The 15,189-nt window shown below is 37.5% G+C and overlaps 1 pseudogene; it reads right to left on the reverse strand.

The window, feature by feature from the left end:
* LOC116582724 overlaps positions 1-15,157 on the reverse strand; it is a 65,677-nt pseudogene extending 50,520 nt beyond the window's left edge.
* Between the last annotated feature and the right edge of the window lie 32 nt (positions 15,158-15,189).

Consider the following 15,189-nt stretch of genomic DNA (forward strand, 5'->3'; position numbering starts at 1 on the left):
ACAGATAAGATTTAGAGAAATTAACTTTATATATAAAGTCAACATATTTCAATAATAGCAAGAGTTATGTCAGAATTATTTTATATTTTCATCTTTAACTGCTGTCAAATTGAGTTTTTATGAAAGCATAACCATGGTACTACAAATTATAATGCTGTGGGGCATTTGGGTGGCTCAATATTTAAGGGCCTACCTTCAGCTCAGGTCATGATCCCAGAGTCCTGGGATCCAGCCTCCTGTCTGGAGCTCTGCTCAGCAGAAGTCTGCTTCTCCCTCTCCTTCTGCCCCTCCCCCCAATCACGCTCACACTCTATCACTCTCAAATAAATAAAATCTTTAAAAAAATTATAAAGATGTTTATAGGATGAAATTTTCTCATTTGCTCAAAAAAAAAAGTCTTTAAAAAGAATTTAAAGTAGTCTGTCCACTGAAATGTCACAGGGAAAAAATATGTTTTCTATTAAGCTGCACAGATGTAGACAGATGCATCTTTTAAAAATTCCTATACAATAAAAAATAGGTTTTGTTTCTTCTGCATATTTACTATGAACTTAATCCCTCATTAAAATATGAAATACAACAAAGGAGAGAACCTGTAAGGTTTTAATGAACTTCTTTAAGTTAAATAGTGTAATCACTTAGAATAATTTTATGGAAGCAAAAGATTGTTTTTGAAAGAAAAATGGCTTTGTCTTTTCTCCTTATAAGATAAACATAATTATCAAAAAGTACATCAATATTAAAAGCTTAAGTGTTTTTACATAAGTGTTTTTTTAAATGCCACCCTTTTTACTTATTTGAAAAGCTTTCTTGAGATATAATTAACAAACATATAATTTGCCCATTTAAAGTGTACAATTCAATTATTTTTTTTACCATAGTATTCACAGGGTTATGCAACCATCATCACAATCTAATTTTAGATCATTTTGTCTTCTCAAAAAAACAAAAAACAAAACAAACAAAAAAGCCCTACCTTGATTTGCCTCCGCCCCACTCCTCCCTCAGCCTTAGGCAACCACTTACCTATTTCCAACCTCTACAGATTTGCCTATTGTGGACATTTTATATAAATAGGATCATATAACATGAGGTCTTTTGTGACTGACTTTTTTCACTTAGCATGTTTTCAAGTTTTATTTATTTTGCAGCATGTATCAGTACCTCATTTCTTTTTATCACTGAATAATATTCCATTGTATGGTTATACACATTTTATTTCTCCATCAGTGAACACACAGCTTATTTCTACTTTTTGGCTACTATGAGTAATTTTGTTCTGAACTTTTGTATGCAAGATTTTTGTGTAGATATGTACTTTTGCTTATCTTTGGTAGATACTTAAAAGTAGATCTGCTGGGTCATATGGGAACTCTGTCCTTAATTTGAGAAAATGCCAAAATGTTCTCCAAAAAGTTATACCATTTTCACATTCCTACCAGCAACATAAAAGAGTTCTAGTTTCTCCACATTCTCATTAATATTTGCAACTGTTTGACTTTTTTTTATTATATCCATCTGTTGAACATGATGATGTATTATCTCACTGGAGTTTTGATTTGAAGTTCTCTAATGACTAATGCATCGAGCATCATTTCCAGTGCTGGCCATGAATCCTCTTTGAAGAAATGACTACTCAGATCCTTTATTCTTTTTCTAAATTTATTTATTAGGTATCTTATTATTGAATTATAATATAGATAGATAATACATTAAATACAAGTGCCTTATCAGATATATGACTTGCAAAAATCTTCTCTCATTCTGTGGATTGTCTTTTCGCTTTCTTGATGATATTGTTTTCAGCACAAAATTTTTAAATTTTGATAGAGCCAATTTATCTGTTTTTTTCTTTTGGAGCTTACACTCTTGGTATACTACTTAAGAAAACATTATCCAAATCAAGATCATGAAGAATTTTTCTTCTAAGAGATTTATAGCTTTACTTCTTACATTTAGGTTTATAATCCATTTTGTGTTATTTTCGTATATAGGATGAGGTAGGGATCTAACTTTATTATTCTGCTTGTGGATATTCAGTTTCCCAGCACTACTCACTGAAGTATTATTCTTTCCTTGACTGAGTTGTCTTTGTCAGAAATCGAGTGATTTTAAGTGTGAGTTTCTTTCCAGACTCTGAATTCTATCCCATTGATCTATATGTCCATCCATCTACCAGGACCGCACTATCTTGATTACTATAGGTTTGTGGTAAGTTTTGAGATCAACAACTGTGAATACTCCCATACTCCTTTTCAAAACTGTTTGACTGTTGAGCTTCTCGCACATTTTCATAAGGACATCAGGAGCAGGTGGAAGTAGAGCTCTTTCCCTCCGAGCAGTGGTAGAAGAGGAGAGATCCAGTTCTCTCCATACCCCAACACGGTGCTGTGAGGGATGAGAAATGGCAACCTGTGTCTCCAGAAATGAAACTTTAACCCTAGATCGGGAGCTGAAGGGAGAAGGAACCAGTCTTCTTGGGTGTATATATACCTGCAATACAGCTTCCCTAGCACAGAACAGGGATGCTGATAGGGGCAGTGTAAGGAAGCAAATCATGACTCTCCTGTCACTACTCTTTCTGTTATTTAGAAGATTCTCCTGAATTCATGTTTTTCCATTCTCTGTATTCTTTAGAACAGTTCTAAAATCTTAATTTTTTTTATCATTTTCATCAGTAAATTGTTTGTTAAGGAGAGAGTCTACCAAGCTCCAAACTCCGCTACTCTAACTTTTTTTCGTGTTTTTTTAAATTCCATTAGCCAACATCTTCAACATCATTAGTTTTGATATAATGTGAAATGACTCATCAGTTGCATCTAACACCTAGTGCTCATCGCATCACATGCCCTGCTTAATGCCTGTCACCCAGATACCCTCCCCTACCCACCTCCTTTCCCACAAACTTCTTGTTTCCAGAAGTCAAGAGTCTCTCGTGGTTTGTCTCCCTCTCTGATTTCTTCCCATTCAGTCTTCCATCCCTTCCTCTATGGTCCTCTGCACTATTACTTCTATTCCACGTACGAGTGAAACCATATGTTGGTGGGAATGCAAGCTGGTGCAGCCACTATGGAAAACAGTGTGGAGGTTCCTTAAGAACTTAAAAATAGAGCTTTCCTACAACCCAGCAATACACTATTGAGTATTTACCCCAAAGATACAGAAGTAGTGAAAAGAAGGGACAGGTGTACCCCAATGTTCATACCAGCAATGCCTACAATGGACAAACTGTGGAAGGAGCCAAGATGTTCTTCAAGAGAGGAATGAATTTTTTAAAAATGTGTTTCATATATATAATGGAATATTTCTCAGCCATCAGAAGGAATGAATACCTACCATTGACATCGACATGAATAGAACTGGAGAGTTTCATGCTAAGTGAAATAAGCAAACAGACAAATTCTGCCATTCTAAAAGTCCCTGCCCCCTTTGCATAAACTTTTAAAAATCTACTTGATTATAGCACTGCTTTGAGCTGGGGAATAGCAGATATTATTTCCATTTTTCAAATAAGGTTAAGACAGGCTAAATGTAGGAATGGAAATTGTACACCAAGAAATAGAACACATGTCTTACAACCTATTGGTTTCATCAGTTCAAGCTGCCTCTGTGGTAGAGAAAGTCTAGAGAAAAGCTCAATGAATTTAATTTACTTGGCAAAATACATGTGATTCTGTGATCCTGTGTTTTTATTTTGCCATGAAAATGTTGAAGAACTTGTAAAGATAGCCAGAACTAGCCAGGTAGCAATTTTGTCAAATATTAACAAGGTGTAACACTTTACATGTTTAGAAAGACTCCTGCTTAATAGAAAACATGTCAGAAACAGATAAATCAGTGGTAATCGAATAAATTGAAAATGTAGGCAAGTTTTCTAATCTTTTTTTCTGTTGGTTACATGTTACACAATTTGAAGAAAGCCATGACAGAAAATTACAGATGCATATAGACAGACAGCTAAACTTAAAGGGCATCCTACTACTTGGAGAAAAATTATGGGGTCAATCCAAGACAAAATTGTGATGTAGGCAACTTTTTCTTCCTTAGTGCCCTTTTTCCTCTGCTCTGATAACAATTCCATTTTCTCTAGCTGCAAGTATTTTATGAGTTTGTATTCTTCTCCAATTATCTCAAAACTTGCGTCATGGTGATTTGATCTTAACATGTCACCCATTTAAGTCATCTGCATCCTTACTTAGGCTTGAATTAAAGATTATAGTTTCTTCTGGGTAATTCTGGACATCCTCAAGGGAGTACAAGAGAGATTTTGAAAAGCACTAAAGCTGTCTTCCTTTACAGCTGAAACCACTCACATGTGGGTGGTTTCCACTCTACTTACGCATAAGGATTGCTCTACAAGAAAGACACCATTTCTGCTTGTATAAAAGAATCATTCCCCTGAATTTACAGCTTCAATCCCCCTATCAGTCATTGTGACAGCACTTCACAGCAATACAAGAAGAGAGATTGAAGAAAAAGACAACTGGTCTGCCTACCAGTCAGATGTGATTACAGCTCTGTACATCAATGTTTAGAGTACAAGACAGTGTGTATCATCTTTATCACAATGTAAGATCAGATAAACTATTTGCTGTTCTTCATTATCTGGGGAAAGCCAGGAAGAGAACACATAGTGCCAGTCGTATGATGTGTCACCTTTCTTCCACTGAAAAGTAAAATTGGAAGACAGAAATAAAAATGGACCAATTCAGTACTGGTATTTTGCACTTCATTCTGCAATTAAACATCAGAGGCCTACGAGGTTCTATTTTAGTTCTTTGGATACAAAATTATCTAAGAATATGGGGGAAAGGACACTTACGTTGCCTCTAAATTTGTTTCCATCGCTGGTCAAGTTCAGTATCAGATAGGAAATATCGAAATGCATTAGGAAGTTGTTTTCACTTAGCATTTTATTGTTCTCTTTCTGAAAGATTCAACCCAAACAGGATCCTGTTTAAAACCTACCTGGACTAATTATGTAAGAATCCCACAAAGAAGAATATAAAACTAATGGAGGATAGAAATGGAGTCCATAATGTCCTTTGAGTGGATCCTATTACCCATCTACCCAGGAGTCTACCACAACCAGGTTACAAACAGAAGTGTTATAAGAAAGCCTGGAGGTGTTTTACCATTTAATCATTTTATCTTCAAATTCAAAGTCTATGCAGGATAATTAGTTGACCATACATTACACACCTCTCTGGCTTTTAAAAGTAATAATATTGAATGAAGAATGTGATTTTTAAATGTTTTAAGAATTTTAAATGAATTAAGTTTTTAGTCTAGATTTATAACTGATAATTAATATCACATTCCATGTATTTGCTCAAGCTCAAAACCTAGGAGTCATCTTGTTTGTCCTCATACCTATGCACCCTACCTCTAATCCATCAGTAAGTCCTGACAGTCCCACCTTTAAAGATATCCTCAATCCGGCACGTCTCCCCACACAGCCACCTGCACAACCAGGCTATGCCGGGAGCCTCCTATTGCTTCTCCTTCCTTCTGCTTTTGTTCTACTTTAGGCAATTTTCTACCCAGTAGCCAAAGTAAACATTTTAAAATAAAAATCAGATAATTTGGTGCCTGGGTGGCTCAGTGGGTTAAGCCTCTGCCTTCACCTCAGGTCATGATCCCAGGGTCTTGGGATGGAGCCCGTATCAGGCTGTCTGCTCAGCAGGGAGCCTGCTTCCCCCTCTCCCGCAACCTCCCCCTCCCTGGCCTGCCTCTCTGCCTACTTGTGATCTCTCTCTGTGTCAAATAAGTAAATAAAATAAGTAAATAAAATACACTAGAATATTATTCAGCCACAGAAAAGAATGGAATCTTGCCATTTGTGACAACATGGATACATGATGAGGGCATTATGGGGCATTACGCTAAGTGAAATAAGTCAGAGAAAGCACATACCATACGATCTTACTTATATGTGGAATCTAAAACAAAAACAAAAACAAACAAGTGGGGGGGGGACACCAAGCTGATAGATTCAGAGAATTTGGAAGTTGCTAAGAGAATAGATTTTAAAAGTTCTCATCACAAGAAAAAAATTCTGTAACCATATATGGTGATAAATATTAACTAGACTTATTTGTGGTAATCATTTTGCATTATATACAAATATTGAATCATTATGGCTTGTGTGTGTTTGTTTTTAGATTTTTATTTATTTGACAGACAGAGATCACAAGCAGGCAGAGAGGCAGGCGGAGAGAGAGGAGGGGAAGCAGGCTCCCCGCTGAGCAGAGAGCGCGATGCGGGGCTCGATCCCAGGACCCTGAGATCATGACCTGAGCTGAAGGCAGAGGCTTAACCCACTGAACCACCCAGGCACCAAATTATCTGATTTTTATTTTAAAATGTTTACTTTGGCTACTGTGTAGAAAATTGCCCCATGTTTGTTTATTTTTGAAGTAGAGAAATTTTTATTATCATAAGGGACACCTCATGAGAATTATCAGAAGGAAGTCTAATCAGAGGAGAGCATTCCCAAATCTGCCTCCCTGAAGGTGGAAAGAACAAGTTTTTATACTCACAGAGCTTGAGATTGCACACAAATTGGTGAAAAGGGCAGGGTACTATGACTATTCATGAGTTCACAAGGGAAGATGGAGAATGCACATTGAGCAAAGATATATATGGGGCACCTGGGTGGCTCAGTGGGTTAAGCCACTGCCTTTGGCTCAGGTCATGATCACAGGGTCCTGGGATCGAGTCCCACATCAGGCTCCCTGCTCCACGGGGATCCTGCTTCTCTCTCCTCTCTCTGTCTGCCTCTCTGCCTACTTGTGTGTGTTCTCTCTCTCTCTCTCTCTGACAAATAAATAAATAAAATCTTTTTTAAAAAAAAGATATATGTAACATACACCCCATGTTCACTTTGGGTTGGAGAATTAACATCAAAACGAAGCAAAATTCAGGTTATCTTAGGACAAGGAGAAGGGGCTATGGGCTTAAACTAGATGGGGTCTCGGGCTCCTATCTTGGGTTAGCAGAATGCAGGGCCTTGCTTGTTTATATGCTGGAACATGTCAGTTGACCTTGGGTACAGGCTTTGGCAGAGACAGCTAGTGTGTTTGTTAGCAGTGTCAAGGAGGTGACTGTGGCCTGGCTTGGAAAACCAGTGGCACACTCCCTATAAATGATGTGAGCGAGTGCTGGAGGGGTTGCCATCTTCCGTCTGAGGGAAGTGCCACAAAAAATTTCTCCAGGATCCCCACCTGAATCTCATACTGAAAACGGGAAAATGCACTTCACTTCCAGCAGGGGAAGGGACAAGTAACTAATTTGGAAATAGACCCAAGGCAATCTGTTCTTAATGAGGCCTGCCCACAAGAGAAACTATTTTTACCAAACTCACAAATGATCATGTTACATACCTGAAACTAACGTAATGTTGTATATCAATTATACCTCAATTTTTAAAATGTTTTCTTTTAAATTTTTTTAAAATTTTTATTTTAAATTTTTCTTTAAAATGTTTTCTCTTTTAAAAAGAAAGAAACTAATACTAGTATTAAAATCCCTTAAAAAAGAAAATGTAAACATTCACCTTACTCTTATGTCAGAGAAAGAAATTAGGCCTTATAAATATATTTTTATCACACATCATCAACTGGGGTAAATACAATAGGATTTCCATATATAGGGAAAAGACTTCCTTACAAGTATTAAATAGAAGTCGCTTAAAGCCTACTTCATATTACTTCAGATACAACGTTTAGCACATAGGCTACTCCTTACGCATGCGCAGTTTTTAATCTGTGGACTTTACTACCATCACAGTATACCCACTCTGTGCATATTTATAAAATGTTACCTAATTATTATAGTTCTATCCCCCACTCTAATTTTTTTTTTTAATTTATTTGACAGAGAGAGATCACAAGTAGGCAGAGAGGCAGGCAGAGAGAGAGAGGAGGAAGCAGGCTCCCCAACGAGCAGAGAGCCCGATGTGGGACTCGATCCCAGAACCCTGAGATCATGACCTGAGCCGAAGGCAGCGGCTTAACCCACTGAGCCACCCAGGCGCCCCGGACTAATGTTTTAAGAGTAAAATGGTTACAACTCAAAAGTTAAACTTAAAAAAAAAACCTAAATACATAATATTTCTTAGAAGAACAATAATCCTCGAGCTGATAGGAATTGGGGAGATTTAGTGATACTCAGTCCAGCTTAAAATAAAGTTGCTGTCCTGTCCTTTCCTACGGCTTATGTCTCTGACAGCAAACATAATTAAAGCTATAGAGAGAGAAATCACCAGTTGTTCTGAATCAGTGAAATGTGACAACCAAGAAAATAATGCTGAAGCTTTTTTTTTTTAAATCCCAAGTACTGATTCCACCCACAGTCCCCTCTTCTTCTGTGTCATTCTTAACAGCAGATATAAATACAGAACAAACATGAATCAATAGAAAAGACTGGCGAGAGAGAGAACAATTTAGGGAATTTTTTGATGTATTATGGCTCACACACATGCAATCATCCAGCAAACGTGGATTTCTCCTCAGCTCTGATCTGCTGGCACCTGCTCCCTCTTTTAGCCGGCCCCACGATTTCTCTATCTCACTTGCCTCCCATAAACCGAATGTCAGCGCAGGTGCCAGAAAAAGTAGGGTTAATACTTCAACATCGGTTTCCTACTAAAGTCACAGAAGTCTTTTGTCCGTTGCTGACTCCCTGGCCTTGCTAGTAAAAAGCAGACACAAGGAGGAAGACCGGCACAATGAAAAGAGGCTATTTTAAATTTCTGTCATCATGATTAAATATGATTTTCTCCAAAATGCCCTACAGGCTCATTTTGAACGAAATCTACTCCCGTGGGCATGTTTCTGATTGACTGGCATTACCCTCCTGTGCGCCAGGGATATGCCATCTTTAAAGGAATTAAAGAGAGTTATCACCATGAATTCAGACCATGCTCTATTCAACTTATATATAAATGTATATTTGAAACTATGAAGACTGTGGTTTTCCTGAAACTGGTTTTAGCAATGCATGACGTTTTGGCGGAGTCTTAGAAGCTACATGGAAGCCATCAGCATGATTCCGCCACTGGCTCTTAAACTCAGAAGTGGGCAGTTGGACAGCACTTATTTTGGAAATCCTGGCAGGTGCACTGAGTTTGCTCGCAACTGTACACCTCTTACAAGTTTCACGCCAGTGAGTTCAACTATTATTAAAATCCCTAAATATAGTTAATCCACAACATCATGCCACCTCATCACCTTTTGCACTAATCATTCCTCCCAGACTACAGAAAGCCTAAATACTCCACGATATTGCTATTACACTTAAGAACTGAAATTATGTCAATTATTTTTATGTTCATATCTTAATAATATGCAAGGTTACAGATATTTTTCCCTATTAGCAGATGATATAAATCCAAAATTCCAAGAATGATTTATTTCATTCCCTTTGATTTGCTTTGTTATATATGTGTCTGTGGTGAAGAAAAGAAGTGAAGGTTGGATTTCTGGACTCGGGCCTCTCACTTCCTTACCGTGTAACCCCACATAAGTCACCTGAGTGTCATTTCTTCTTCTGTAAGATGGAAATAACCATACACATCCTGCCTATCACACAGCATATAAAATCATGCTAGATAAATGTAAGGGTTTTGCACTGCGTTAAAATGTGAATAAACTTATGTTTATAAAATATCCATTTTTACTGAAAACATATATATTAGTAAAAGGAGTGTTTAGTCAAGAAAGCTGGCTGGCAACCAACAACTCGGGCTGCAAATTGCCAATTCCAAGTGGTTTGGCAGAAAATCCAGACAGAAATCACATACCTCCCTATGATGATTAATTTTATGTGTCAGTCTGTCTGGGCCCTGGTGCCTAGATACTTGGTCAAACATTTTTTCTGGATGTTTCTGGGGAGGTGTTTTTTGGATGAGGTTAATATCTGTGTCAGTGGACTTGGAGTAAATCAGATTGCCCTGCACAGTGTGGGTGGGCCTCATCCAAACAAATGAAGTACCGAATAGAACAAAGACTGATCTCAGAACTCGAAGGAACGCTGCCCGCAGAGGTCCTGCAGACTTCAACTGCGATGTCCTCCCTGGGCGACCTGCCTGTTAGACCCGATCCTGCAGATTTTGGACCTGCCAGCCTCTATTACCATGTGAGCCAATTCCTTAAAATAAAGTCCTCCCTCTCTCTCTCAATCTCTCTCTACACACAGACACCCTCAGTTCTGTTTTGCTTCTCGAGAGAATCCTGACTAGCAGACCCTCTAAAATCTATGTGGAATGATTGGCTACTCTTGGACAACGGAACATAAGAAAAGTGAAGTGTGTCACTTCTACAGTGAGGTATTTAATGACCTGGTGTGCTTTCTCCACTTTCTTCTCCCCGCCTGCGGCATAGTTGGAAGCCACATGTGGGGACGGCTACATGTGGTACACGAGCTGGATGAGGCCTGAAGACTGGCCCAGGAAGGGAGGTCTGTAGAGGATTTTGTGTGCATGAGAAAAGCATTGTGTTAGGCAACTGAGATTTAGGGATTATCTGCTACAGCAGCTGGAATTAGTTAGCCTGACTGATTCAGGTATATTTTATTGTGTATAAACCTAACAAAAAAGAAAAAAAAAATCTGCTTTTTTCTTTTCTTTTCTTTTTTTTGTTTTGTTTTGGTTTGGTTTTTTTATTTTTTTATTTTTTATTTTTTTTTTTTTTTTTTTTGAGTGCAAAAGGGAAAAGCAGCTCCTGACACCTGGAAACTACCCTGAACACTTTCTCACAGAACACCAACATCAGAGAAAGCACCGACAATGTTATCAAGACAGAAACAAGACTGGAGTGAATACGTCACAGGAATCAAAGGCACAGCATAGAGAACATAGTTAATGGTACTAGAACAGTGCTGTTCAGTGACAGATGGTGGCTACACTTGCAGTGAGCATAGCATAACCTGCAGAGACGCTGAATCACTATGTTGTAGACCTGAAACTAAAGTAACATTGTGTCAGCTATACTCAAATGAAAAAAAGAAAAAAAGACGAAAACAAGACCACTCTAGAGTAAGACCACTTGAGTAATATGAATGAATGCTACCTCGTTTTGCTTCCTCTAGTCTCCCCTCCCTCTAAGTAAGATACACTAAATACCTAATCAGAATCAGCCCTGCTTCCTGACAGCATCCAATCCAGAACAAGGCCTCAGAACAAAAATTTAAGATTCCTAATACTTTCCCCCAAAATCATCTAAGCATCATTGAAATCCTATTTTAAAAATCCTGTCCACCACTCCTACTGAGATGCCCTGCGATTTCCCATGACCGGTTGCGTGGTCTCCCTCAATGGTTCATTACAGTAAGTATGAATCCAAATTGTCTAACCACAGGTGTGTTCTTCATGGTCTTTAGCTGGAGAGCATCGATGTGGGCAATAATTGTACCCTCAAGAAATACAGAAATTGAACAAAATTATTTCTAAGACTATTTATTTGATTCTAACTGCCTGTGCTCATGCTGATTTTCAGAGTGGGTAGATGAAAACAACTTGAGACTATAATCAGCAACAATGTTACATTTGGGTCAAATTGTTTTTTGTTTTTTGTTTTTTTAAACTTGTCTTTTTCTGAATTTTTAGCTTGGATCATGTCCAGATACTTATTAAATGCTTGTTACTTTATATTTGATCTTCATTTATTGAAAAGTCTTCAATGGAATACATAGAGAATTAATATTTATACTTTGGCAAACCAATTTTTAACTTTATTTTTCTTTAATAAGACTTAGAGAATATTACTCTCCAAAAACTCTAAATTGTCAAACTTGGAATGAAAACTATGGGATGAAGTTAAAAAGACTTGAAAGATAATTAATTTGGGATCCAGGTTAAGTATGTGTTAACATTTATTTCAAAACCATCATTCCTGAGTTTTTTTAATTTTTGTAGGCAAATTTATTTTCCACATCAGGAAACTTTGTGTGTGTGTGTGTCTGTGTGTGTGTGTGTGTGTGTGTAACAAAGTGCTTTACTTCTCTTCTAAAAAAACTGAAACTTAAAATCTATATTCTCAAACTCTGCTGTGAATAGAAACTACCAGACAAACTTTTTAATAACTGGCTTCAGAACAACTGGAAAGCCTTCTGGTAAAGGCAAAATTAGATCTGTATCTCACACCATGTACTAAGATGAACTCCAAAAAGATCATATATTTAAAGTAAAATAATAATAATAATAATTAAAATTTTATGGGGCACCTGGTTGGCTCAGTTGGTAGAGTGTGCAACTCTTGATCTCGGGATCATGAGTTTGAGCCTCAAGTTGGGTTTACAAATTACTGAAAAATAATATCTCTTTTTAAAATAATTAAAATTTTGTATGAATTAGAAGAAGATATAAATGAATACATTTTCAACCTGAGATCAGGGAAATCTTCCGAACTATCTCAATACCCAATAACAATTCAAGAAAGAAGAATGAATAATTAACTAATAATTTAAAAGTATCCTGCAGGGATGGCTCAGTCGGTTAAGTGTCTGACTTTGGATCAGATCATATTCCCAGGGTCCTGGGATCAAGCTCCACATTAGGCTCCCTGCTCAGCGGGGAGTCTGCTTCTCCCTCTGCCCTTTATCCCAGCTAACGCTCTCTCTCTCTCTCTCTCTCTCTCTCTCTCCCCCCTCTTAAATAAATAAATAAATCTTTAAAAAAATAAAAGTAAGGGGCACTTGGGTGGCTCAGTCATTACGCCTCTGCCTTCAGCTTGGGTCATGATTCTTGGGTCTTGGGATCGAGCCCTGCATTGGGCTCCCTGCTCAGCAGGAAGCCTGCTTCTCCCTCTCCCACTCCCCCTGCTTGTATTCCCTCTCTCACTGTTTCTCTCTCTCTCTCTGTGTCAAGTAAACAAACAAAATCTTTTAAATAAATTGATAAGTAATTAAATGAATAAAAATAAAAAATAAAAGTGTCTGTAGATCAGAGTACAGTGTTTCTTAAAATGTACATAAAAACTTGGAGAAATTGTCTGTAACTGATGAGGGGGTGGGACGAGAGTTCAGCATAAATGATGTAACAAGAGCTCCCCAACACCTCAGATAAAAAGAGCAACAATCCAGTGGAAGAATGATCAAAGGGTTGGATGGGTAGTTCACAGAACAAGAACACAAAAATGACCCTTAAAGAAAAAAAATGGCCAACCTCACTTAATACGAGAAATTCTAAATACCTCTATAGTGAGGAAACATTGCTCACCTATCAGACTGGCAAAATCTAAAAGTTTGACAATAAATCTGTTAGGGAAAATGTTAGGAATAGGAATGTTTATCAATTTCAAATGGAAATGCAAACTGCAACAGCCACTAAGATAACAGCTTGGCAATACTATAGAAAAAATATAAAATTAATAAGTGATTATAGCAAGGTTTCAGGATAGAAAGTTAAAAAGTCAATCAATCAACTATGAACAAGTTGAATTTGATATTACAAACACATTACCATTTACATTACATTAGCACCTCCAAAAACCAAAATACTTGGGTATAAATCTAACAAAATACATGCAAGATCTATATTAGAAAAACTGCAAAGCTCTGATGAGTGAAATCAAAGAAAAACTAAATAAATGGAAACTATATTCCATGTTCATGAATAGAAAGACTCAAATATTGTCAATATGTCAGTTCTTCCCAACTTGATCTACAAATTTAGTACAATCCTAATCAATATCCCAGTTATTTTGTGGATATCAACAAACTGATTCTAAAGTTTAAGTGCAGAGGCAAAAGATTCAAAACAGCCAACACAATATTTAAGGCAAAGAACAAGGTCTAAGGATTGACACTATGCGACTTCATGATACTATAAAACTATGTGGTACTAGTGAATGTGTGAGTTAGTGAAGATCAATGGAACAGAATAGAGAGCTGAGAAACAGACCCACATATAGTCAACTGATCTTTGACAAAAGAGCAAAGGCAACACAATGAAGAAAAGAACGTCTTTTAAATAAACAGTACTGAAATAAATGAACATTCGAACCAAAAAAAATTAAATTAAAAAAAACAAATAAGGTGGGGTTGTGGACATTGGGGAGGGTGTGTGCTTTGGTGAGTGCCATGAAGTGTATAAACCTGGCGATTCACAGACCTGCACCCCTGGGGATAAAAATATATTATATGTTTATAAAAAATAAAAAATTAAAAAAAATAAATGAAGCTACATGCAAACTTTACACCCTTACAGTAAGAAATTAACTCAAAAAGGATGACGGAGGTAAATGAAAACTGCAAACCTATAAAATTCCTAAAAGACCACATAGGAGAAAATCTAGATGAACTTGGGTTTGGAAATCACTTTTTTTTTCTCTTTTTATTTTTTTTTTAAGATTTTATTTATTTATTTGACAGAGAGAAAGAGAGAACACAAGTAGGCAAGAGGCAGGCAGAGAGAGAGGGGGAAACAGGCTCACTGCTGAGCAGAGAGCCCGATGTGGGGCTCAATGTGGGGCTTCATCCCAGGACTCCAGGATCATGACCTGAGCCAAAGGCAGAGGCTTAACCCACTGAGCCACTCAGGCGCCCCTCTCTTTTTATTTTTATTTGCATTTATTCTACACAGAATATACACCTGGGCCCTAAGTTTTTGTTTCTTCAGTTTCTTCTTTGATGTCTTTTTCTTCTGGGCTACCTCCTCTTCTGGTTTAGGAACAATCTGCTCTTTTTCAGGAAGGATCATCTCAGTGTGGCAGGGAGAACTCATGTATGGGTTAATCCAACCATAAGCCCTAAACTCTATTCCACATCCTGGGGGTTTTGTTCCCCTGGATGTACTCAATGACTAGAAAATCAACATCCAAACCCTCACGTTCAGCATTACTCTCTGCATTTTTTTTCTCTCTCTGCATTTTTAAGCATGTGCAGTAAAAATTCTGCACTCTTCTTGGGCCACTGACCCCATGTCCAGCCCACTGTTTGGCTGGGCACATCTACCAACTCCACCATTATAGTGACAGAAGGGCACATACTGCTCTTGCAAAATGACATCTTTCAGATACTGGGTGGCTTTTTAGATATACATACCCTTGATGGCCTGGGCAGTTTCAAGTGTTTTCTTAAAGTAAACACAAACATTTGAACCTCTTGAGTTGCATGATTTTGTAGAGTTTTCTGGGTCAAGCAAATGGTGAACCATTTTCAATGGTGACCTCAGGCCACTGAGGGGTG

This window comes from Mustela erminea, chromosome 2 (genome assembly GCF_009829155.1).
Source record: "Mustela erminea isolate mMusErm1 chromosome 2, mMusErm1.Pri, whole genome shotgun sequence".
Taxonomy (NCBI): Eukaryota; Metazoa; Chordata; class Mammalia; order Carnivora; family Mustelidae; genus Mustela; species Mustela erminea.